Source organism: Nycticebus coucang, chromosome 9 (assembly GCF_027406575.1).
Source record: "Nycticebus coucang isolate mNycCou1 chromosome 9, mNycCou1.pri, whole genome shotgun sequence".
Taxonomy (NCBI): domain Eukaryota; kingdom Metazoa; phylum Chordata; class Mammalia; order Primates; family Lorisidae; genus Nycticebus; species Nycticebus coucang.
This window is the reverse complement of record NC_069788.1, coordinates 131,152,505-131,178,871: the sequence shown is the minus strand read 5'-3', so window position 1 is coordinate 131,178,871 and position 26,367 is coordinate 131,152,505.

Here is a 26,367-nt window from a genome sequence, read left to right as displayed (position 1 = left end):
GGCACATTGGCATTCTCAGAGGCCTCAGAACCCCATCACTCTGGGTGCAGACACATTAGCCTTCTCCGAGGCCTCAGAACCCCGTTGCTATGAGTGCAGGCACACTGGCCTTCTCCGAGGCCTTCAGAACCCCATCGCCCTGAGTGCCGACACATTAGCCTTCTCTGAGGCCTTCAGAACCCCATCTCTCTGGGTGCAGGCACACTGGCCTTCTCCGAGGCCTTCAGATGTCACATTCTTCCTTTTTCCTTTGTACATGCTGTTCCCTCACCCAGAGAGCCCTCCCCTCCTCCATTTCTCTTCGAATACACTTACTCACCCATCCTTCAGACTTCAGGTCAGTTGTGACTTCTCAGAGGCCACGTTCCAGGCACTGTAGTAAGCTTCCAGATTACCCTGCCTTCCAGGAGTTCAGTTACAAATTTTACATTCATTTGTGAATTGCTTGATTTATCCCTATCTCTTCAACCAGACAATAAGCTTCACAGGGCAGTGAGGCTTTCTGTCTTTACCTCCCACTGTGCCTCCTAGCACCACATAATTAAGTGCTCAAAAACAGTATGCTGGATACATTAATAATCTGTGGGTCTACAGCTCATATTCAGGAAGTGTGTATTTCCCGTCCGTTCCTAACGTAGTGCTGTGCTTATGGTTATACAACAGGTGCTGAATAAACAAGGCAGTTCTTGAACAACCTGTCTAAATGTCCTAAATGTGACTAAGGATGATTTTTCCAGAAAAGTTTGGCCTCAACCTAAACCTCTTTGGTACAGGAAGATTCTGTAGTAACAATTAGTAGATTCTGCATTTTTCTGAATAACCAGGTGCTGCAGGTTCTTTCAGCTGCCCTTTGACCCCTGAGCAATAGAGAGAGGAAATGGGAGAGGCCTCCTCCCCCGTTTCCTTTCTCCTTTTATTCATCATTCATTGTATGGAGAGGAGATTCAAAACCAGTTGGCCCTGATCTAACAGGTGCCAGCCTGTTACCTGGATTTATTGAGTATCCATGACGGAAGAAGTCGTTGGGCATCTGCCTGTAAAAATGGACAAAGAACATCTGTGTGGCATTTCCCACAGCACCTCTGCTTATGTTATCTGATCTTAATCCCCTAATGCTATTGTGAGACGATGGAATTTTCCAAATTTTATATATCATGAAACTCAAAGATTTTGAGTTACTTGTTCAAGGTCACACAGAAAGCATTTTTAAGGTCAGGACACAAACCCAGGTCCTTTAATATCATATTAACAGGTAACATCCCTTTGGCACCCAGGCTTCCTAAGACATCGTAAGTGCTCCTGACGTTGTATGGCACTTCTTATTCTACCAAATATGCTACATCGATTCATGTGATACTCACAATAACTTCCTGAGGTCAATGGGGCAAGTATTCACCATATTTTTACAGATAGGGAAGCAAACCTCCATTGGCTAAATGACACTTGGTAATTGGTAGAACGGTTTGAGACCAATTTCAGTTCTTTGCTATCCATGGGACTCCCTGCGGTAGACAGCATAATGGCTCCCCGGTGATGTCCCAATCCCCTAAATGTGCAAATGTTAATTATGTGGCAAAGTAGACTTTCTTTGCAGATGTGATTAACTGAAGCACTCTGAGAGCCTGGATTACCTGGTTGGGCTCAAGGACATCACAAGTACTCTTAAAGAGGGAGGCAGGTGAGTCAAGGTCAGAGACCATGCTGTGATGCTGGAAGCAAGTGTCATACTCAGAGAAAGGCCTGAGGATGCTGTGCTGCCAAAGAACGCAGGTGGGCAAGGCGAGGAAACAGACGCTTCCTGGTAGTCTCCGGAAGGAGCAAAGCTGCTGACATCTCAGTGCTGGGATCACTGACTTCCAGAGCTATAAGATGATAAATATGTGTTTCAGATACTAAGGCGCCATCATTAATTACAGCAGCAACAGGAAACTAACATGCTCGTCTACATGACGGGATTAGCTTCCGCAGGTAAGGAGCAAACCAGAAAACTTCCGATGTCTCCAGGCTCCCAGGGCTGGCAGGAGGGCCCAGGCAGGTCAGGGGCAGGCCGGAGCTGCTGAGAGGTCCGTGTGCTATGAGTCTGCACTGCTTCCCTGGGAGCTGTGGGCCCTGCTGTTCTCACCTCCTTCCTGTGGCCTCCCAGGGCACAGTGAATAAGCCACAAACTCCCTGACACAGCTGCCCTCTGACTCCTCCCCAGCCCCCCTCTCCCTCCCACACCACACTGCAGATGCAATTGTCTGTCTCCTGGGGCTGGTCTCACAGAAACCTCACCACCTCAGAGAGCATTTACTAGACTGCCCCTCCAGACTGCCCCCAGCCATTCTCCTCTCCAACACCTGTCATCACCCAAGACCACGTTGCTTACTCCCTCTGTCCGCGCTCTGGCTAAAATGCACACTCCACGAGAACTCCCGGGCTCCCAGCTCTTCCTTCCTGAGGGCTGTTCGATATGTATGTGCAGGACAGTGGACATACTGGAGGCAGCCTCACCATAGGTGTACCTGGCTTCCCCCCAGCAGCACCTCTGGCCCTCCGAGAGGGGTTCTGTTAGTCCTTGAACGTTGAGAACCCTCAGATTCTCTTTATTGCAGGGTTCCCCGTGGCTTTCAGACACACGCCCAGGTTCTTACTGAGACGGTAAGAACCGTGCCTGGCTCTCAGAGCTGGGCCCAGCTGTGCACCTGTTCAATGTAGAGATTTCCACACAGCACCAACACCAGACACGGCCACTTTGAGACCATGATGGAGAGAAAGAGAAGCCAGACCACTCCATCACCACGCCTAGACGGGGACAGAAACAAGAACATTGCCCAAACCACAGAAATGACCAAAGATGCCCCTTTCCTGCCTCATAGGAGTAACTTCTACTTCCTTACTGATTCTGCCTCATTCACCCTGTCTTCTAAGACACATAGTCACAGAGTTACTTCTGCTTCTGGATAACACCAATTCAGAGCACTGTCCGCTTCTCTGAACCCTCCCCTGTGTCACCTGACCCAACCCCAAATCCCATAGTAAATCCTGACCACGTCCACGTCCCGAAGTGTCCCGGGGCTCCCCGTGGCATGTGCCCTCTATCGCTCATAGCAAACATCAAGAAGCTCCACATTGTGCCACTCCAGGTGACCCCGGCGCTCTCTGGTTGGGGAGCATTGGCACTGTGGACCATCTGAGAGGGAGCAATTCTACGTGCGTCCGCTGGTCAGCGAGGCCGTGCTGAACTGCTCTGCCAGGGAAGCAGTGGTGCTGGGCGCACTCGGAGGGCGTGTAACCCAGCCTGCACTAGACAGGGGCTGCCAGGCTCCTGCGGGGGCCGCTTCCTTACAGGCTGGGCCAGGAAGGTGCCCAGCAGGTGCAGCTGTGGCCTGCCTGGCTGTCTGCCTAAGACAAGGTGCTCTGTCCCCTCAGTCTGTCTAAGGCACAGGTTCAAAAGCCCCTCCCCTGTCCACTCTCATACGTGTTGCCCCAGGTCCCACGCTGCTTTTATATGTCTATCTTTTTATTTGATTATATTTTTCTTTTTTTACTTCAAATTAATATGAGGGTACAAATTTTTAGGTTCGTTGTTCTCACTTTCAAGTTGTAGGAGAGCCCTGGCACCTGGGGAGTGTGCTGGACACCCTCACATGGGCCCTCCCTCCCATCGTCCACCCCTCCCCCTTGCTAGACTACATTTGTGTCTTATCGTTCTTGGGGGAGTGTAATTGTTTATCTATTGGTTTCACGTTATTACTGAGTATGTTGGATATTTTATTTCCATTCTTGAGATACTTTACTAAGAAGAATGTGTTCAACTCCGTCCAGGTTAATGCAAAAGATGTAAAGTCTCCATCTTTTCTTATGGTTGAATAGTATTCCACAGTATACATTTGCCGCAGTTTGTTAATCCGTTCATGGGTTGATGGGCATCAGGGCTGCTTCCACGACTTTGCAATTATGGACTGAGCTGCAATACACATTGTGGTGCAAATGTTTTTGTGGTAAAATGATTTTTTTTTTTCTGGGTAGATGCCCAGTAATGGGATTGCAGGATCCAACGGAAGGTCAACTTTTAGTTCTTTGAGGATTCTCCATATTTCTTTCCATAGAGGTTGCAAGCTGCTTATATATTTCACTTCAGGCCCTTCCTCCTGCCTAGATAGAGGCCCCTCTTGCTGGCCCGTCCACTCCACACCCTCAGTCTGCACCCCTACTGCAGGCCTGGGCACCTGCACCCACTGGCCTCTGGCCTCTGGGCGTCCTTCCTTTTCCCAAAGCCCCACTTGCTGATTAACTCACATCTTCCCCAAGTCTCCCAGTGTGGGCCTGTTAGCTGCGAAGGCTTATAGGAGCTGCTCTCAGAGTTTACCAGGGAGCTCCAGGGACAGCAGCTGACTGGCCGATGTGTGGGGTTTGGCCTTGGGCAGAGTGGGGCTCATGCCTTAGTCTCCTCAGCTATAGCCTCCACTCCTCCAGGGCAGAGTTTTCATTTTTACCTACTGCCTCTCTAGTACCAGGAAGTTGAGTCTGGAACAGCAAACTCACAGCACCCCAGAGGCTGTCAGGCTCCCCAGAAAGGTCAGTCAAGACTCTTTCCTGCTGGGTTGTGGGATGGTACCTGCTCCCCGCCCCACTGCAAGGCAGTGTCAGTGCCCAGTGCCAGCACCTGGAGGGCAGGTGCCACAGGGAGCCGTTTTCAGGGATTCCAGAAGCACACCCACCATCCTAACAGGCCCAAGTTGCTTACTGGTTCTTCCTGCTGCGCTTCATGGCTTTTGGGCTACAAAACACTGATTTTAGGATATTTTTCTTTCTAGATCTGGACCTCTACAAGCCCAGCTGACCCCTCCAGGGCTCAGCTCACTCTAGTCAGAGTGGGAGTTAATCTCTGATGTGCTTTTCAACCTTGTCTCTTAAACACCTGATGACTCTGTGGAACGAGGTCAAAGTTACAGCAAACTTTTTTTGTTTTAAGAAAAAGGTGGTTATTGAGATAAAATGCTCTGCCACCTTAAATAGAACAAGATTAATCTAAATATACCTACGCGCAAAAAAAGCCCAAGAATGTTAAATTGAAAAAGTGAAGTTCTCAAAATAAATATACACACCATGAGCTCATTCCTAGAGTCCTATATGTCTACATGATTTTTTGTAAAGAAAGCGTTAAAAGGATATTTACCAAACTGTTCTGTAGTGGGAGTTCAGAGGACTTTCAATATTTGATCTTCCTAAATTGTTTCAATTATTCACTAAGTTATATTTGTTATTTTTGTAATCAGTAAAAAATAATTTTTTTAGAAAACAGTGATTTGAGATTGCTGCTCCTGCATCTATCTCTTTGAGTTATATGTTTGATGTTTCCTACAAAAAATACATACAATTTGGCTTCACTATTTAAAACATACTATTTCATTAAATGAGGCTGTATGTATATCTTCATTTAATTTTTTGTGTGTCATTTTCCTTTTATTCTTTTCTTTCCTTTAATATCCCAAAGCACTTCAGGTTTCTCACGAGCTTCATACTGATGCTGGCCTGGGGATTTCTGAGAAGCAGGGGTCATTCTAAGTCCCTCCGGAGATTGCATGGGGAAATGGCTGAGGGCCAGTCGTTCAGGGCATTCATTCCACATACGTTATTACGTGCTACTGAATACCAGGCTGTGAGCCGGAAGCCAGAGCCAAGCGGGGGACCCAAAGGGGATTACGATTTTAAAGAAACACTGGGGCCATCTGGGTGCTCTACACCCCCAGGCTGGTCTCGACAGTGTAGGGCAGTAAGAACTGGGATTAAGGAGTCAGACTGCTTGAGTTTAATCACAGACCCACTACTGGCCTCAGGGGCTTGTGCTAGTAGGGACTGGGTTATAAGCTAGTAACAACAGCTAGAAATAACACAGGCTGAAATGGGAGAGTTTGTTTTGTTTTTCTTTTATTTAAACAAATAGGTCTGGAAGTGGGCAGTTAAGTCACGGTCACCAGGGACCCAGGCTCCTTCTATCCTTCCCTGTTCCTCCACCCCACCGTGGTTAGCCTAGAGCTTCCTTTTTTTTTTTGGCCGAGGCCAGGTTTGAACCCACCACCTCCGGTATATGGGGCCAGCGCCCTACTCCTAGAGCCACAGGCGCCGCCCTGGAGTTTCCTTTCTTAAGGTCACAAGTAGGTGCTGGAGCCTTAGCCATCTGTCTGCATGTCAGGGAAGAAGTAGGAGGAAGAGGAAAAGAAAGAGCAAGAAAAATGCCATGGAAGCAGGAAATACCCTTTTTAAGAAGCTTCTCTGGCAGTTGAGCCCCATCCCTTTGCTCCCACATTATGGGTCATCGCTGAGTGCGAGGGAGACTGGAAAATTCAGACTTCCAGCTGGTCACTGAGTATCGTCTGGGTGCTCTTCATGAGTAAGGACACGGCTGTCCCTGCCCTGGGTTGATAACATCACCCACCTCACCAAGTACTACGGCTTTAAATAAAGCAATACTTGTAAAGCTCTCAAATGTTGCCCCTTGAAGCCTTCCTCAGGTAAAATTTGTCATTTTTTTGCTCAGGGATCTAATAACACATTCTCATACCAAATCCTATCAAGTGGTTGGGGTTTATCGTAATTTTACCTGACTGTCCCCCCCCCACTGGATTTTGAGGACAAGGGTGAGAACTTATTCACCTTTGTACCAGCAGTACCAGCACACTGTGGATTCTCCATTTTTTTTTTTTTCGAGTGAGTGAATTTCTCTCTCCTCCGTTCTTTACTTTCCGAACCATTTTACTTCTAAATCCAAATACCCTCAGGCCCTAAGCCTTCGTCTTTGAAAAGTCACCTGCAGGATTGAAACAGAATGAAAAAAGCAGATAAGACAGGCCACAAATATTTGCTTTGTCCCTTCTCTGCTGTGTGACATTTGAAAAATTGCTCAGCTTCTCTGAACTTTAGTTTCTTTCTCTAGGAAGCACAGATAATAGTAGTGACCATCTGTCACTCATTAAATGAGTGTGTTCAGCATGAACCTGGCAGGACCAGCGCTCTGTAGACCCTAAATCTCACTTTAATTAGCACCCTTAATCTCATTTTCTTGTGATAGTTCCCCTCCTACACTATAGAGCTCAGGCTAGTTAAAAATAGTTCACACTTTTTGAGTTTCTTACTACGTGCCAGGTCCTCTTCTTCGTTTAGTCCTCACAGTAACGCTGAGGTAGGTACTACTGTAATCAGCCCATTCTACAGATGGGGACACTGAGGCTTAGGAGATCACCCTGCTAGAGGAAAGAGACAGAGCTGTGCACCACACTGCTTTCCACGTCGCACTTGGCAACCGTTAGCCTCAGCATATCCCCCGCCATGTCCTTTACTGTCTAGTCACTGACACTTTCTCTGGGTGCCCCACACATCACTCAAGGGACAGGCCAGGAGGATGCCAGTTCCCCATCCCCACAGGGATGGTTTCCCCCCACACGGCAGCTACTCACCTCCCAGAGAACATCATGCAAAACTGAGTTTTAGTCTGAGGACAGCTGGGACCTCAGAACCAGTTGTCATTGTAAGTCAGAGGCAGCCCTAACTTACGAGAAGCCAACCTCCAAAAAAATGTAAACATATTAAAAAAACCAATGTGTGTGTGGAGGGGAGGATGTTGTATATTACATCAAGATGATGCATTTCATGAAGTGGGTTGCCCCAGGCTTCCTTCATTTAGCGCTCTTCCCTTGCGCACTTACACTGATTTAATTTTTTAAAAATTTCATTTATATAAAAGTTTTATAGGGACAATTCTATGAAGCTGAGTAAGATATACCCCTAAAATTTCGTGATCTTCACACTGCAGGAAAGTTGCTGCTAAGCCTGAGCTGACCCCTTCCTCTGTGTTTTTCTCTTCCAAATATTCCTCTGCAGAACAACTTTTAGAATCCTTTCATAGGAGGATTGTCACTGAAAAACATTTCAATTATCATCACAAAAAGACGTGAATTTTAGCTGTGCTGGGAACTTCCACCAACCACTACCATCCCTTTGGGTGCTGGAAAAGTACAAACCAAGTTTCTTTTCCTAGTATTTTGAAATTTACAGAAATCCGGGCATCAGCAGTGAAGGGTCTGGCCGTCAGCCAGGGGCAGAACGCTAATGACATCATGGAACTCAGAGGCCAGTGAAGGAAAAGACCGTTTAGGGAGTTGGCCTCCCGGGCAAGGCTGGCCTTGGCTGCCTCAGAGCCCAGCGTCCCAGTGGACTAATGAGGTGCCTTTCCGACCAGGCTGCCAGGGGTGGGGAGTAAAACCACTGGCAGGGAAGGTCAGACGTTGAGAGGGAGGAGGGAAAGCTGGACCAGAGTCTATAAAACCTTGGCAAGAAAAGTGAAACCTATACTTTCATTACATTTTGCAGAAATTTAAAACCATCCTTAATATGAAACAGCACCGATAGGATGCCAGGGACTAGAAGCTACTCAGACACCAGTGGTCTGAACTGGAGAAGAGCGAGGAACGCCAGCAATTCTCAGTTTCCACGCGTGGCCTTCTAGAGGAGGCTGACACCTGCTGAGGTTTACATTTTAGGAAGAACTGGCCTGGTGAAGCCTAGCCTGACTCATGCTTCTGAGCCGGAGCTCATGTTCATTGCTGGGAAAGGTTGAAGTTTCCTTCTAAAGCAATAAAAGGCTGAGAAGGGACCCAGGACTGCTCAGAAATACCCTCCAAGCTCTTTTACACAATCCTGCACCTACTCGCATCTTTAATCAGGGCCTGCATAGGGCCAGGCCAGACAAGGGTACAGGGTGCAAGGGTGAGAAAGGCACTCGCTTTCAGGGTCCTGTGTGTGCAGGGCTGACGCCCAGGGGTGAGTGTGCACCTGCCAGCCCTCACACCTTCCCTGCCCTGCCTTTGCAACTCCCCTCTCCATAACCTCCAATTCTAAGTCAATTGATTGAGGATGGGGTATGGACAATTTTTAAAGCTCCTCATGTGATGGAGTGTCACTGTTTTAAATGAACAAGGGTTGGTGGTAAATTGAAAGAATCCAACTGACAGCCAAGAATTAACCTTATCTTTTTCTAATATCTTAGTGGGGGGTTCTTATCAAATTCATTTTGGTTCAGTCTGTTCACTGGAAGTCACAGAGAGTCTTGTACAGTGTTGCCAGATAAAGTATAGGACACCCAGTTGAACTGAATTTCAGACAAACAACCCAGAGTTTTTCAGACTTATCTGAAATTGAATTTAACAAGGCATCCTGCATTTTTGTTTGCTAAATCTGGCCATCCCAGTTCTGCAGGATGTGTCGAAGCTTGTGGACCTGGCTGGGGAGGGCAGCGTTTCCCAGCTTACATTAAGGAGTTACAGATGCAGCAGGTACTATGCGCGTCCTACTGAGAAAAAGATTTCATCGTCAAAGGTTTGGCAAACACCGGGTAACGAGTTTTTTGACTGTAAAACTTGGAGTCTTTCGGGCACGGATATGCAGTGATGCCTCGAGTTGGAAACCCATGGAGTTCGCAGACTTACATAACTGGGGGATGTCTTATAGGATGAATGTTCCAGCAAAATTGCTGTGGAAAACACTACTGGGAGAGGAGGTGTGCCATTGAAAGGTTTTAAACAGGCAAGTGACAAGATGAGACCAGCAATTGCAGTAGATAATTCTGCTCTTAAAAGGACCAATTTGAGACAGACAAGATAAGCACAGAGGCCAGACAGAGTCCATGTTACTGTGAGAGGGCTGGGCAGCTTACACAACAGAAATTCATTGTCACACAATTCTGGAGGGGCCAGCAGGGTTGTTTTTATTCTAAGGCCTCTTTCCTAGGTTTGCACGCAGCTGTCTCCTCTGGGCCTCCCTCCATGTGTATCTGTGTCCTAACCTCCTCTTCTCGTAAGGATATCAGTCATGCTGGAGTAAACCTCAGCCGCATGACCTCGCTCTACCTTAAGTACTCCTTAAAGGCTTTAGCTCCAAACACAGTCATATTCGGAGGAGCGGAAGGTTGTCAGGGGATATTATTCAGCCCATAACTGGCTATTACAATAATCCTATTGAAAGATGATGAGGTTGTGAATTAAGGCACTGGGAATGGGGAGGAAGGATTAATTCCTAGAAATAGTAAACAGCCAGAATGGAAGGACAGGGAATTGATTAGACACGGTGAACGAGCAAAAGCAAAGCACAGTTCCCAGCATGGAGTAGCACTCAGATTCTAATTTCCTTCTCTTTACGGACTCTAGAATACACTCTTCCGTGTAACAGAAGTTCATACTCACAAGGCAGCACTGGGCTGAATTCACAGTAGGATAAAACACGGACGACACAGTTATTAAACATTTCCTGTGTATTTCCCAACATGTCCACCAGTCTTCATGTCGGGATGACTGACTCATCACTCTACAGGCTTGGAAAGAGATAATGGCCATTGATGGAATATGTGGCTTCCCTGTGCCAGATTCATTTTGCTCCAGTTGGTGGAGATTTGGTAGTTTCCAAAGTGAGGAGTCTCTGACCTGGAAGCAATGGGCTTGGGCAGATCTGGCTCCCTGGGGGTGCAGGTGTGGGCCTCAGGCGCTTCAGAGACACCTTGAGGAGCAGCCCTAGCCCCAGTCATCACTTTTGGAATTTTTAGCCAGAATAGTCCACAATTTTTAGAGATGGAAGTCCTCATCAAATTTTGCAAGTATTAAAAATCACTTGGTGGGTTTAGACAAATGAAAATGGCCATATAACATTTTGAGGAGTAGCATTCCATTCTGCAGAATCTAAAAAGCAAGCTAACTACACCAGAAGAAAGTTTCGGGGTTGCTGGAGTGGATACTACAGATCCCCAGGTCACCGTACCCACCAGGTGCCAGCCTCAGGCCTCTCTGGATTCTTTTCACCTGGGCACAGAGGACACCAGCAACGGGATGGCTGAGGTAGGAAGGGGATATTTTAGTAACACCCTGAAAATCTTCCCAAACCGCTGAAGTGGGCAGAATTCTTGTTGATACAAGTGTTCATCCAGTTAAAAGCAATAAATTCCTTTTGGTTTAACTAAAAACCTAGTTTGGAGAACCTGGATTGTTTTTAATTGTCTCCTGAGGATTGATGCATTGCTCAGCCTTTTGGCTTCTTCAACAGTTAAACAGGATGTTGGCTAAAGAGTAGCCACTGCCTATAATCTTTGTCTCTTTGGATTCTTCAAACTTCCATGGCTTCTTCCTCTCAGCCTACACTAGAAATCTACCTGTTTCAAAGATTTTCCCTTGACCAGGCATCTCCTAGCACTTAATATTCTGCCATGTTTTAGAGCTACAGTCCTGCCCTGAACTTCCTATTCAAATAATCACTCCTTGAAAGGCAGGAAGGAATTCCTCTGGGATGCTCCCGTGACACCTCTCACACACCTCGATTATGGCAGACAGCACAAAGCTGGTTCTGAGTCTGACAGACAGAGCCTCTGCTCCAGGTGGACCTAGTCTTAAAAACTACCTCCTGCATATGCCATGCTCGAAAAGCTACTGATGTGCTCTGGAGTTGACATCTCTTCTCCTTGTGTCTAATTTAAATTCATCCCACAACAGCTTAAGCGCATTTCATACTCCACTTACACTACACTGTTTGCAAAAAGTATCTAAAAGCACTCGCTTCCTTGTAACCACATCCCTTTGCAATGTGGCTTTCTAGTTCCTCTGGTCAAAGCTATTTCTCCATCCTGGAATGTGGGCTCACCATGAGATCTGCCTTGATCAATAAATCATAGCAGAAGTGATGCTGTACGGGGCCCAAGCTAGGCCTTGAGAGGCCTTGTGAGTTTCTGTTCTCTATCTTAGAACCCTGCCCAGCTACCTACCATGTGAACAAGCTCAAGCTAGCCTCCTAGATGGTGAAGACCACGTGGCCAAGTCAACCAGAACCCCTGTAGCCTCAGCCAACAGCCAGTTAATCCCCAGAAGCCGGGCTCCTTAGCTGACCTGCAGCTGACCATGGATGCACGAAACCAGACGAACATGCAGCTGATCCACTTTGAGCTGCTTACTTGCAGAATCGTGACTAAATAAATGGTCACTCTTTTAAGACACTAAGTCTGGGAGTCGTTTGTTCTGTAGCAATAATTAACGTACCATCTAAAAATGTTCAGAAGTTTGAAGAAACATGGCTTCTCAAATGTATGCTTTGATACTACAACTAAATTTGTAGTAATAAAAGATAAAAGAGAAAATAGTGAGTAAACAGCCGGCTTGGATACATATCTCCACAAGCCAGAGGGCTGCTGTGCTCTAGGACTGACGGCAGGGAGGAGTCAGTGGAGCTCGGTCTCTAAGGAAAGGGAATTAAACACCCCCCACTGAGGCAGCGTATGGAAGCCAAATTGCTGCTTGAAGCCACAGTCCGTGGGAGTGGATAACATCCCTCCTTTGGTCAGCTCGTGTGTGCAAGGAGACTTAAAATAATTGTCAAGTAATTATCCCTCCAACTAGGCGTTCTCCCCTACCACTCTGCTGATTTTGCTAGAACCCAAGGTCAGCATTTATTCCGCATTTCACCAAGCAGAATTTGATAGAGCCGATCTTTTCAGACGTTCTTCTCTTCTGTGTGAGGATGGAACACTTTCTAGTTCCCTCCTACCTCATCAACCCCTTTCTCAGTTTCCTTTCTAATGGTTCTTCCTCTCCTTCCCCAACTCTCAATAGTGGGGAACACTTGGCCGTTCCTGGGCCAGTCCCCTGTCTATGTTCCCTCCACTGGTGATCTTATTATCAAGCTCCTGGCTTTAAATATCACCTACTTCCTAACTATATCCAATTTAAACCTCCACCTCAGACTTCCCTCCAAACTCCAAGCTTCTAATTTTATATAAAAGAGCAAGCTATGAAACATATGGGCAGAAATGAAATAATATTGTGTGAATATGAGAATAAATAATTTGAAATCTTTGTAATAAAAATGATAGCAATTCAAAAGTTCAATAGATAGGATAAACTCTAGGCTGAGAACAATTAAACAGGGAATTAATGAATTGGAAAAGAGTGCTGAGAAATTTATCCTTACACAGCCAAAGATCTACAGAGATAAAACATATGAAAAAAGGACAACATAGTTTGAGTAGCCTCAGTACCTGGGAAATGATACTTCTATAGAAGAGAGCAAGGAGAAGGAAAATTTGAAGTAAGTGGCAGAGACTTCTGGGACTGTGAATGGGGGAAAGTCCTTAGACCAAGGAGCACTCTGGGTGCTTGAGTGGAAAAAATAAAGCCACATGTACTTGACAACAGAAATAAAACCCTAGGATGTCGATGTTGGGCAGAACGGCCAAGACCTCTTCAGAGGAGACGTATTTATCGCATTATTTACAAAGAAGTCACAATTGCACTGACAGCAGATTTCTGATCACAGAGTCGGAAACCCCACTAAAAGATACATTACAGGATGTTGTTTACTAAGAAGAAAAGTGAGCTCAAGGGATGAAATAGAAGAAATAAGGATAAACACAGACATTGATGACCCTGAGCTGTGCATTTAATTAACTATTGACCATAAGAACAGACATATTGACTACATGTTTAGTAACTTTTTTTTGCATTTAAAAGAGTAAAAGTAAAGAACTACACAGCAATAGTAACATAGGAGGAAAGGACTGTCATCTTTCAACCTCCATGAAGCATATGCAACGTGAAGAAAAGAGTCGAAATTCTGAATAGCTTTAGCTTTTGTTGGACAAGTTTATGACTAAGTATATATGTTAAAATTAAATGGAACCACTGAAACCGACAAATAAACTTGCATTCATTAAAATACTAGATGTGGAAACCTTATTAATGCAGTAGAAGATAGAAAAGAAATTTACAAAGGAAAAAATTACGGTAAGAAGAAAACCTAAATTAAGAAGGCAGAATTTCACAAATATAATAATACAGACAAGAGGATTATATTTATCTACTAAAAATGGTTTTCAGAGTGGATTTTTTTAATGAAGCTTATTGAAGATACAATTAAAACAAAAGAGAAAGCTTGAATAGAAAGAGGTATCAAGTAAATAATAATAAAAAGAAACCTGGTACATGTACAGCATATTTCTATCATAAAAAATAGAATTTTTTTTTTTTTTGTGGTTTTTGGCCAGGGGTGGGTTTGAACCCACCACCTCCGGCATATGGGACCGGCGCCCTACTCCTTGAGCCACAGGTGCCACCCAGAAAAAATAGAATTTAGACAAAATAGTCCACCCAGACATAGCATTCATGAAATGGTATATACGTAACAGCATGACTCTGAAAAACACAGAGCTGAAGCTGAGAGAATTATCAGAAGAAATCAACAAATCTACTATTACAGTAGGGATTACCAAAATCAAGTGAAATGAAAGTTTAACAAGAACAAAAAAAGTTTGAACACAGACAAGCTACTATAGATACAGAAAATGGTCATGTCTACATAGTCTTATCAATTAAAATCAAAAGTCTCAATTTCACTTTCAAGAGTGAAAGGATCGTCAGTAGAGCCATTGTCCTTTGACTCTAGTGCAATTCAATTCGAAATCAACAATGAAAAGAAATTAAAAACAATAATTCTATGTTTGGAAACTAGTAAAAGAACTTTCTAAATAACTCATGGGTTAAAGAATTCACAATGGAAATGATAAAATATTTCAAAGTAAATGACAATGAAAGTAACTCTTATCACAATCTGTGACAACTAGTCCAGGAAAACAAAAAAAATGCTGTTAAGAATATTTTGGGGAAACCTGACAAAATTTGAGCAACATCTTTAGATTAGACAGTAGTCCTATATTAAGTGTGCTGATTTTGATCATTATGCTTAGTGAGAGAATGCCTATGTTCTCAGACAATATGTACAAAAATATTGAGATGCAGCTAAAGTTAAGAGACTTTATTTTAAAATCTAAATAGGTCTGTCTTTTACAAGGATAAGATTTGCCAGACTTTATTTCTTTTCAGAAGGTTCTCCGCTTTGCTGATCGGATACAAGGAAATCTGTTGTGTGAGAAAACTGCACATTCTGTAAATTACCCACGTTGACCTTGATACCTGTTGTTTGTGAATGAGCATCTCCTGGTCGCCAGCACCGTACGTTAGGAATTGCTTTGTGGATAAACATAGGCCAGTGACTAAACGCTGAAGTCACATAATTGTTTGAAATATGTGAACCAAAAGGGCAAAAGGGCCACTGGTGCCACGATCCAAGTAGGTCATAAAACCACATCCAGGAGCTTCAGGATTTCTCTAAGCCTGTCTAGTACTTTGACTTTTTTCTCCTTGCACCATAATTCAAAACAGAGAAACTCAATCTCCTTTTAAATGCTTGTTAAGAAATCAGCCCCTCGACTTCAGAGGAGCGCTGAAATGTCTACACAATTCTGAGAGATTGCTTCCAGACTGGCAGCATCACGCAGAAAGGCCTATGGTGGAGACAGGAACAGAGACGATGGACGCAGCGGGGCATGGAGGAGGAAGAGAGAGGCGGAGGAGAGGCAGAGAGGTGCGCCAGGGAATAGAGGGTCAACATGAGCTTTGAAAGGGTTTTACAGAGAGGTTCTGAAAGATCTAGCCCCGCGTGTTCAGATGGCTCTGTTGCCAGATACACCTTTTTGGTGAATAAAGAGAACGTTTTAGATTGGGGTCCTCGGGAGGAGAGATTGCTAGAGACGGAAGAGGAGAACACGGATTCTGCATGTGTGATACCCTTTCCCAGAGGCCATGGCGAGTGGGTGGGGTGGGCCAGGTGGACTGTTTGGAACATGGATTCTGCCTGTGTGATACCCTGCTTTCCCAGAGGCCATGGCGAGTGGGTGGGGTGGGCCAGGTGGACTGGTGGGGCTTAACCCGAGTTGCAGCAGATCCACTGCGGGGGTTTCCCCTGAGACCCTCCCCCCCCACCAGCCCAGCAGACTCAGTCTGGTCATCTGTTACTTGGCAAAGACACAACCGTCTTTGTGTCAATGGCACTCACAGCATATTGACAGCCAGAAGGAGACTGGCAACTTATGCCCCTACTAGGAGACGGCATAGTTTATGTGTTTAATGAATGTTCCAGCTCTTCATTTTTTTGTCAGTCTATTTTAATTAAAATGACTTCAGAAGGCAGAACATAGGATCAGGCCCGGTAGCACACACTTCACTTTCAAGAGTGAAAGGATCGTCAAGTGGAGAGGCTCTGAAGCTACCTGTAGATTTCTGCCACGTTACCATGTGCCCGGCCCCTCTCAGGAGAAAGCTGTGTGCCAAGCCTGGCTCCTGTCTCACTTTACACCAAACCCCTATCGTCATCTTCTCCAGACTAGATGGATCAAATTGAGAATTCCTAATCTCTTAGACATCATCGTGATTACCTCTTTCTAACCACTGTTTCCCCACAGTTATTAGTTTTGAAGGAAAAAGAGGAAAAGTCTGGAGTGGATAAAAGACATACCTCATAAGAGCAATCAGTGACGGCTCTGGTGTAATTCTTTGGCATCAGAAGATTAGTGCTGGAAGATAAGCTCAAACTTTATAAAGATGTCCCAAATGTTAAATAAGTAATAATAATTGCAATGATAATAGCAGAGTCCACCTCCACTCTTACCTACCCAAAAGGGTTTCACTGAACACCATTGAAACCCTCCAACATAGATAAACAAGGCCCAGAGAAATTGAGAGCCAGGCCCCAGGCATGCCAGCTAGTTGCTGACAGTCCTGTACCCACAGCCCTTTCTCCCATGGAAGTGTTTACTCATTGTCTGGAAGTCACTGTGTCATAAAAAAAGAATGGCAGGGTCTGGTTTCTGCCCCCAGTAATTTTCAGTATAGGAAAGACACTGTCAGGGTCTGTACTCACACCCAAATGGTTTTTCAAGCCCTCTCAACATTGGCAGGCTGTCTAAAACTCAGGGGAATATGTGTAAATATGCAACAGACTCTGCTTCAGGCATCGGTACTGACTTCTTCAGGTCCCCAACAAGAGGTACAGGCTGCAGGGACAGCACAAGGAAACCCAGGCAAGGTAGAGATGGTGGTGGTGGTGGTGGGGTGTTCCTAGGGACCAGGGACGGAGCCCTCAGCAGCGCCAGCTCTCTCCACTCGGGACCAGACTTCAGTGAGGCCTGCTGTCACCAGTGCTCGGTTTGGCTTAAATTTTGTTTGTTTGTCTTTTTCAGAGGAGAATACAAAGAGCAGACAAACACCCTCTCACATAATAACATGGTTGCACTTTTATGCTGTTTTTAAACTTTGCATGGTTCACCCACATGCTGCACATTAAACATGTTTCACAGCACCTCTGTGAGAGCACAGGAGAAGTGCGATTGTTTTGTTTTTCTACCAATAAGGAGAGTGAGGATATACAGGAAAGCCACTCTGTCAGTCGGTGACGTGTGGGGGTGATGAGTCATTGACTGAGGGGGAAGCATGCCACGTTCTTCCCGTCAGAATCCAGACTGGATTTAGATTGTCCTTAGACCCACTCAGAGGGACAGTTCTAATTTGGAGGAACAGAACGGAGAAGACATGGCCCTGGTACGTGGATGAGAAAGAAAACAGCAGGGCAAGGTCACTGTAGTACACAGTAAAGTATATTTCAAAGGGACTAAGAGAATGGACTTAAAATGTTTTCACTACAAAGAAATAAGTGAAGTGATAGATGTTAATTAGCCTGATACTATCATTCCACAATGTACACGTTCCGATACTTTATATGGTGCCCCACAAATATATACAATTATTTGTCAATGAAAAATAATATTAGCTATTAAAGACTACAGAAAGATGATGATGGACATCATGGAATTGCTTCTGAATGGTATTTTATACACAAATATAGATTCACATTTGGTGGATAAGTAATGCCACCCAGGTTTACATTTGGAACCTCTTTGCTGGTTGAAACTATCCTTTCCTGAGAATGTTAAGGCCATTTATGCCACCCCTGAAGTAAGGCTTAACGAGGCTTTCCATGAAGAGCAGGCATTGAAAGGAAAGATTCCTGGGAGTACCAAAGTGAGCTGCAGGAATGAGGGGACTAACTTGACAGCTGTCAGGACAGATCAGCTCACAGAGGGAGAAATGGGCTGAGGAGGGAGCCCTGTCTGCAAGGACAAAGCTGGGCATGGAGGGCCCGTTGTTCCAGCTGCTCCTCTTCCAGAAGCCACCCACAAAATCACATGTGCCCTGCCACCTCATCTGGTGGAAGTGGAATGCCACCTTTGGCACAAAAGTCATTTCTAACTTCCATTGCATTGCCAGGGCCTGAAACATGCAGGCTTAGAAACTCTTCAGTAACACGTGTTGTTCAACAGCTTGTCTGAGCACTCAGGCAATTCCTCTAAAAAGCAGAAGGATGAGAAACCCTGGCTCGCAGGAAAGGTCCAGGCACAATCTGCCCAATCTGTGCAAAATTTACAAAGCAAACCAAATGAACAAGTCATTGACTTTTCAGGTCAAAACTTGTTGAGGATTAAGGGACCTTGTTCTTTGGCCTATTCCAACAGCACCAGGTACCTTCAGGAAATAGCCAGGTGGGGCAGCCCAGGAGAAAGCCAGAAGCATCCTCAAAATCTGTTCACAGCTAAAGAAGAACCAAATTTGGCTAAAAATATTTTTCAAATTAAGAATCATTTCTAGGCTGAGCGTGGTGGCTCGAATTTGTAATCCTAGCACTCTGGGAGGCCAAGATGGGTGGATTGCTTGAGCTCACAACTTTGAGACCAGCCTGAGCAAGAGTGAGACCCCCATCTCTAAAAAAGAAAAGAAAAGAAAAGAAAAATTGCTGGGCATTGTAGCAGGCACTTGTAGTCCTAGCTACTTAGAGGCTGAGGCAAGAGGATGGCTTGAGCCCAGGAGTTTGAGGTTACCGTGAGCTGTGACAACACAGCACTCTACCAGGGACAAGAAAGTGAGACTGTCTCAAAAAAAAAAAAAAAAAAGAGAGAATAATTTTCCACTCAAAGAGAGTTTCTGCCACCCTGGAAGGGTGATCCTGGGAACCTCTGGGTCATAGAATAAATGTGAATATCAACTCAGTGTTTTGGGAACACAGGACACTTTTTTCTAAGGGACTCTGATGACATTCCTGAGAAGTGCATCTGCCTGTTTTTGGGGAATTGGAGAGTTGTCCTCATGTGGCAGCTGACCAGCCCATCGACTCTGGGCTAATCCTTTAATTTGGGATTGGCAATTCGTAGTTAAAACCATGATTACTGTGATCCACCAGAAACAAGCCTGCCTGGGCATGGGGGCTCAAGGGTTATAATTTTAAGAATTTATACCCTGGGAGTGGAGGGAAAGTGCTGACGGAAATAAAGCAACTCAGATTCAAATGCTCAAGCAGGGCCCCCCATACCTTTCACTAAGCCCTGTGGAATTTTTGGTGGTCTTGGGGAGGAATCATCTACTTTGGCTCAAAGGAATGAAGCAGGACTTGGCTGTTCAGTGTGAGAGTTGAAAAAGATGCTTCTGCTCACCACTATTTCCAAGACCCTGCCACATAAGAGTTTATTGTCCAGGTCAACCCAACTGGCACTAGTCGAGCCCCTACAGTGTACAGTTGAAGGCTGAGAGATTCTAGAAGGCTACAGATTGACCAGTGTAGACAGACAAGAACTTGGCAGCTAGAGAAAGATTCCAGAGTTATACAAAGAGTAGACTGTCCCCAAGCAGTGACTTTCCTCTGCATGGAGGATGAGATCCTTATGATCTTTCAGGATGTCTTCCTAGAGAAGAAAAGTTTGAGTTTATAGGGGAAAAAAAAATTGGACGACGAGAGCTGAGGTGTGAGTAACAGGACCCAAAATAAGGAGGCTTCTGGGAGCTGAGAGTCATGTTAGAGGAGTTGTGATTTGGGATGCCATGAATTAATCATTTGAGGAAAAATACATCCCTCATAGCATCTATCCTAAACTGCCCAACGTCTAGGCGACAGGGGCAAAGTTCTGTTCTTTTCAGCTGAATGCTGGTATGCCTATGCAGCCTCAGCATCCCTCTGATTCTCTCCCTAATCCAGGATTCCAAGTAATAATCACTTTGTCCCACCAGCTGAATCTAGCCCTCCCCCCAGACTTGTGAAATTCTGCTTACACTTGTCTTTCCTGAATTGATCTCCATGGAAACACAAGTCCGAATGCATTTTACGCAGCTGTGTCCACTTAACCACTGCTCACCTGGGTAAAGTGAAGGAATGAAAGGCCCGAGGCATACGTACCACAGCAGCATTTACTTCCCACAAAGAATCAGAGATTGAAGTGAAACTAAAACATCTTCAGCTGTAATAGCGTCTCTTTTAAGGCAAGTCATTTTCCCAGGGAGAATTTGCAGCTCTGAGCGGAGGCAGAACAACGAAGGATCAAGGGGGACTTTCTAAGGCTGCAAGCTGAGCAGCTGACACCTTGAAGTCAGTTTGCTCTTGACCCCCGTAAAAGCTAGACAGCCACAGAGAGCCCACACTACATTTTCTATAAGCTGGCCAAGCATCTCTTTTCCAAAACCACAAAACCCTCAGTATACGTAGAAAACAGGCAGGCAGGGGTGGCCTGGGAGATCGGGACCCTGTCCCAGTGGGCATCGCTCCAGCCGGTTTTCCCCTGAGTGGTTTTTTGCACCTTTCTCCGTCTGTCCCACTCTGGAAGTCACTGGTCAGTGCTCTCCTCACCTGCTGTGGTCTCCACACCTTCATTTCCAAAGGCAAGTGAAAATAGTGCTGTACACACGACAACTCCAGGGACCCATCTTCTCCCCATTTCCACAAAGCACTTGACAGAGCTTGGAACTGATGCCAAGGTCGGAGTAACTTGCTGAGGCTAAAGCCAAACTGGATTCTATTCAGAAGGGGGTCCCTTGTCATCTTCATCTCCAGATGGACGACCTTTGTCTCCCCAGAAGATAAAGTAACAGAAAAGAAGTAGCCCACGGTGGACGACTCTGCGAACAGGGGAGTGAGGTCTCTGGATGAACGAGGGTGGCTGTGGGCAGTGGGTCCTCCCGTGAGCACAGCCACCATCTCCTGCAAGCAGCGTTCGGGGGAATTTGGTCTGCCTGTTGTGAGCAGGCAGGCTCTAATGAGCATCATCAGAAGAGTTTGGATCAGGCCTCTCAAACTTCAAGACCTGTGTGGATCTTCTTGCAATCAGGTTAAAATGCAGATCTCCTTTTAATAGGTCTGGGACACAGCCTGCATTTTGGTCAAGCTTCTAGCAATGTGAATGCCCTGTTCACATTTTGAGAGCAAGAGGTTAGGTTTCTATTTATTGCCTTCCTAGCCCCAGATAGGCTATATCATTTTATCAAACCAAAGTGGTAGGAGTAGGGGCCCTAACCAGCCTTTTGAATTATCTGTCCTTACAGCAGTTTCTTACAGGTCCATTTCTTTTTTTTATTTATTTTCTTAAATCATAGCTGTGTACATTAATGTGATCATGGGGCACCATACGTTAGTTTCGTAGACTGTTTGACACATTTTCATCACACTGGTTAACGTAGCCTTCCTGGCATTTTCTTAGTTATTGTGCTAAGACATTTACATTCCACATTTACTAAGTTTCACATGTACCCTTGTAAGACGGGATTACACCTGCGATGCATCTTGCAGGTCCATTTCAATGGCCCCTTCCTATAGTAGGAGCAGCCTATCTGCACAGCCCCCAGCCAGGTGGTGACTGGTCCGTGTTGGAGCAGGATGGTTTCTGTGATAGTCATGACCATGCTGATTCCGAAACTGCTGAAGGTTCTGCTGCTACAGCGTTGCCTTCCGTTTTCGCGCCTCAGGCTCGTGGGAAGGACGAGGAAGAAGCTGGGAGAGAAGGAGTGGGCAGAGTGGGAGGTGTTTTTCCCTTTCTCTGCAGGACATCGGTGCCTTTTATGGGTATTCACAGGACGTCTTCCTTGCAGACTAGAGTGCCCAGGTGTGGGGATGGCAAGGGGGGAGATTGAAAGGAGAAAGGAGGGAAGAGGTGGTGCTCAGGGGAGGTCTAGAAGGTGAGGGAGACCCCGAAGGCTCCTCTCAGCCTTCAAGGAAGAGGAGGAGTTGGGCCAGACTGGATGTTGAACCAGGTATTCATGGTCAGTCTCATTAGTGGCGATTTGCTGGGTGTTAATTTTTCTAGGACGAGAGCACCTAGATTTTAATGGACTGTCACGGGATCACAAAGAGCTAATCACCAGTGCCCATCAGGATCACCCCCAATCTCCCCCACAGTGCACATGAGGAGTGCTGGGCTTCCAGAAGCCGCAGATGTCAAGGGCTGCCGTGGGATTGGGGTGGACAGGGCAGCCACTTGGAAACGTTTTCGGTCCCAGGCTGAAGGGGCTTCACTATAAACAGTCACACTTTACAGAGGAGAAGCCTTGCAGCACTCAATTCAAACAACCCCCAAATTTACAGGTGAGCCAGGACTAGAACCCAGGCTTCCCCACGCGAGGAGCACCTTTCTATGTGGGGGGAAAGCCCCCCAATCTGGCAGTTGCCTGGGAAGAACAAGACATTTGTGGCCAGAGAGCTGGGAGCGCAGCTGGTTATTTCCGGCTTGCTGAATGTCAAAAATCCAGGCCACTCCCGGCAGCGGCCTTGCTTGTCACACCAAATCAAGGCATCGGCCAGTCACGCGGGGGACCGGCTGCCCCTGCCTGCCCAGCCACCCTGCACGGTGCACTTGACCCTGCCCGCACTGCCCCCAGCCCCAGCACAGTCTGCAGGCTTTGCCCACCTGGGCGCCTGCCTGGTGCTGGAGCCAGCTCTGCAGCCTGCAGACCATCTCCCACCCAGCCTTAGACCTCAGCGACCGATTGGGCATGACGTGCTGCCTTCTCTCTGCTCCTTTTGGGGGATTTCCTGCCTTCACATGCTTTTCTCCCTCCTAACACAACCCCATCCCTAGTTCCTCTCTAGATCCAAATCCAGGGGCTTGTGTCTCCGCAGAATGGATCTAGTTTCACTGGAACAAAAGCAAACCTTGGCTCTATTGGTTTCTCATCCCAACTTCCATGACCCTGAGGGGGCTGCCAGTCTCAGGGAGGGGGAAGAAAAGCTGATGACTGTAATTTGGTGGTTGCATAGGAGGTTACTAGGTGAAAGGGCAGAGGTGGGGGAGAGAACTGGACTGGTTGTAAGACCGGGAGCAGGAAGGGTGGCAGGTGCCCACAGAGGTGAGGGCGTGTAGTATGATGGGCTGGGGAGGAAGCAGGAAGGAGCTCCTGAGCCAGAGAAAGGTGTGCAGACTTTATCCTGGGGGGCAACGCAGGACTTAAACAGAACAGTGGCCTGTGTGGTGGCTCACACCTATAATCCTAGCACTCTGGGAGGCCGAGGCAGGTGAATTGCTTGAGCTCAGGAGTTCAAGACTAGCCTGAGCAAGAGAGAGACCTGTCTCTAAAAATAGGAAAACTAGCTAGGTGTTGTGGCTGGTGCCTGTAGTCCCAGCTACTCTGGAGGCTGAGGCAGGAAGATCACTTAACCCCATGAGTTTGAGGTTGCTGTGAGCTAGATGACATCAAGGTGCTCTACCCAGCGTGGCAGAGAGAGACTCTGTCTCAAAAAAAAAAAAAAAGAAAAGAAAGAAAAAGAAAAAGCAGGACGTGGTCAATCCTATTTGCTTTTCCAGGTGGGACTGGAGACAGAACTCTGTAAATCCCAGCACAGGGGCAGCAGCAGCTTGGTTAAACATAATAGCACTTTCCAGGACAGGGGCCACATTCTCCCGCCTGGCTCAAATTACCCAGTTTTCATCTCCCCTCCCCACCCGCCCCCTCCCTCCTGCCCTATTGCTAGTCTCGGCCCCACTGCCACTGGTTTGATTTCTGCATGCATCGGCCCGTGCCTAGCCTTTATTTAGGTAAGATGGTAGGTTGGCTGTACTCCTAATCCCACCCCCACCCCCTTCCCCTAGTTTTCAATCATTCCTTTGCTCCACTCAATAAAGATTTATTAGGTGGTTTCTGTGTGCCAGGTGTTGACTTAGTCCCTGAGGGAGACAGAAGGAAAGATTCCACATGTTTCCTGATCTCAGAGCACTTAGAATTCGTCAAACTTGCCCATGCATCCGAATCATTTGTAAAGTTTTAAAAATTCACCCCACTGAAGCAGAATGTTTGTGAGTAGGTTCCAGGAGGTCATATTATTAAAACTCTCTTCCAGGTCATTTTGCTGAGCAGTGAGAGCCTCTGATCCTCAGAGGAATGCTGACCTGGAATGTCTCTGATGACTTTTTCCCTGCATGGTTAGTGGGGAGAACAAATCGAGACCTGGCTCCTACCCATAACACAGAAATCACCAAGGGGAAGACCAGGTCATGCACCCTCCAGCTGAGTTGGAAGCCTGGGACCTGCTCACTTCCCTTTCGAGAAGAAGAAGAGGTGGGTGAATGGAGGGGTAAAGTGGAAGGCGCTGGGATGGCAGGGTGGGCTGTGCCGGCCTAGAGTGGAAAGTATCCTTTGCTCATCTAAATTATACCAATCTTTCAGGTAGAAAGCAAGAGATCAGCTCTCTGGCTTATTGAAACAATCACTCCTCCCTTCTCAGCCCATTCAAGGAGGGCTGATAGCACTGGGCAGTTTCAAATAGTGGCTGGGTTGAATAATAATAGATGATTATTAAACTTGCCATACGGGAACTTAGAAACTCCACCAAGTAGGTCTCAGTACAGGGCCAACCAAAGCCAAAGGAATTCAGAGGCAGACAGCTCACTGTCTCTAGATACAGCCTTCCTGCCTCCTGTGCCGATGGTAGCAGGAGGCAGTGGTCCTGTGGGATCGTGCCGGAATCTCATGCCTTGGAAGATAGGTCTTCATGGAATTTGAGAGGATTAAATTTCCAGTTCCAGTTAATTTTCTGTCTCTTGATGAAGACTGTTCCCAGAATTCTGTTAAATATTTATTTGTTGACAACTAAATATGAAATAGCTACTGTAATGTCTCAAATATGAATGTATTTACAATCTATCCAGGTAAAAAGGGCACAGTTATGGTAGAAGTGTATTAACACGAGACTTAGATATTTCTAGGCAATGCTAAAAGAAATGGTGCGGTGGGTATTGAGGTTTTCACAGATACCTGGAAGCTTATCTAAACGCATGCATGTGAGTGCAAAGAGCTTTGAGGATAGACAAGGCACAGTCTTTGTCCTCAGGAAGTTTATCACCTGGTGGAAAAGAAAGGACGTAGAAGTATAAAATATAATAGGAAATAGTACAAGCTGGGGCATCTGAGTGATTTGGTGTCAGCTTTAGTATTAATAGGACTTGTACTGACATATCCAACTTTTCCCCATAGCCCTGGACAACTTTCAGGAAGAAAGTTCTTGTCTGCAGCAATTAATACATGGTTATCTTCGGAAAACAGGTGAGGAGAGCGCTGCTGAACAGTCCTAGTCTCATGTATCGGGAGAGTGCACTGCGGATGGGAGCCCGGAGCTCTCCCTTACTTACCCAGAGACGCTGGGAATCAAAATGGCAGGAACCTAGAGATGTGAGTCTGGACATTTGGATGAGAAGTGACTTCCACCTGGAGAAGTGACTTCCACTGCTTCTCTTGAAGAAACAGGTGCCCTGATGTTTGCTTGAAAGCTGGAGGGGGTGGCTCAGAAGCAGCGGGTGGGGGAAGAGGCCGCGTGGTGTCTCCCTGGAAGGGGGAAGGAGTGGGGCTTCTGGTGAAAAACCTGTGTGTGATTTTTCGGGGCCTGACCGCAGCCAGTGATGCAGGCTGTGCCCTGCAGGCTCATGAGGCAAGCTCCCCAGACAGAGCATGGCCAGTGTGCGGCAGTCTGTGGAGGGAGCTGCGGTCAAGGTCCCAGGCCCTTCTGACTGGTCGTGCTTATCCCATATTTACACTTCTGTCCCCTGAGCCTTATTTCTGGGTCTTTTTATCTGAGGCCTTGAGCAGAGGCCTCCTAGGGTGGGGCAAGGAGGGAGGAGGAAAACTTGGAGACACTTTTCTTCACTCTGACGCAGCACCCACTACTTCCACCCCAGGCCCCCCTTCCTCTGTCCTTGACTTTAGACCCAGGCTCCATAAAACTGCCAGAGCCTTTCGTTAGGGCTCCCGTAACAGTGAGATGACCCCACTCCTCCACCACACCACCTGACCCTGGACCCCCATGCATTCTATGGCAGAAAATGGAATGGGGGAGTCGGTGCTTTCCCTGGTTTCAGACACCTGCTTAGAGAGCTGTAAGTGATCAGCCCCTTGCTTTCACTTTGAACTTGTTGCTGTAACTGGCTGCTCTGACACCTGGCAGCCCAGCTCTCCGTCTCCCAGTTCAGCTGAGCTCCTGATAGAGGGACTCTGCCTTCACCTGCTGGGGGCAAATACTCTGAAGATTGGCCTCATTTGTTTTGGAGCCCATGGCTTCTCCTACATGTGTTTCTATTTCGTTTCTAGATCCTGATGTCTCTTTCTCTGTGACACACACACAAACAGTAACTGACTGAGGACGGGGAAGCCCGGGGTTGCCATCGGGGCT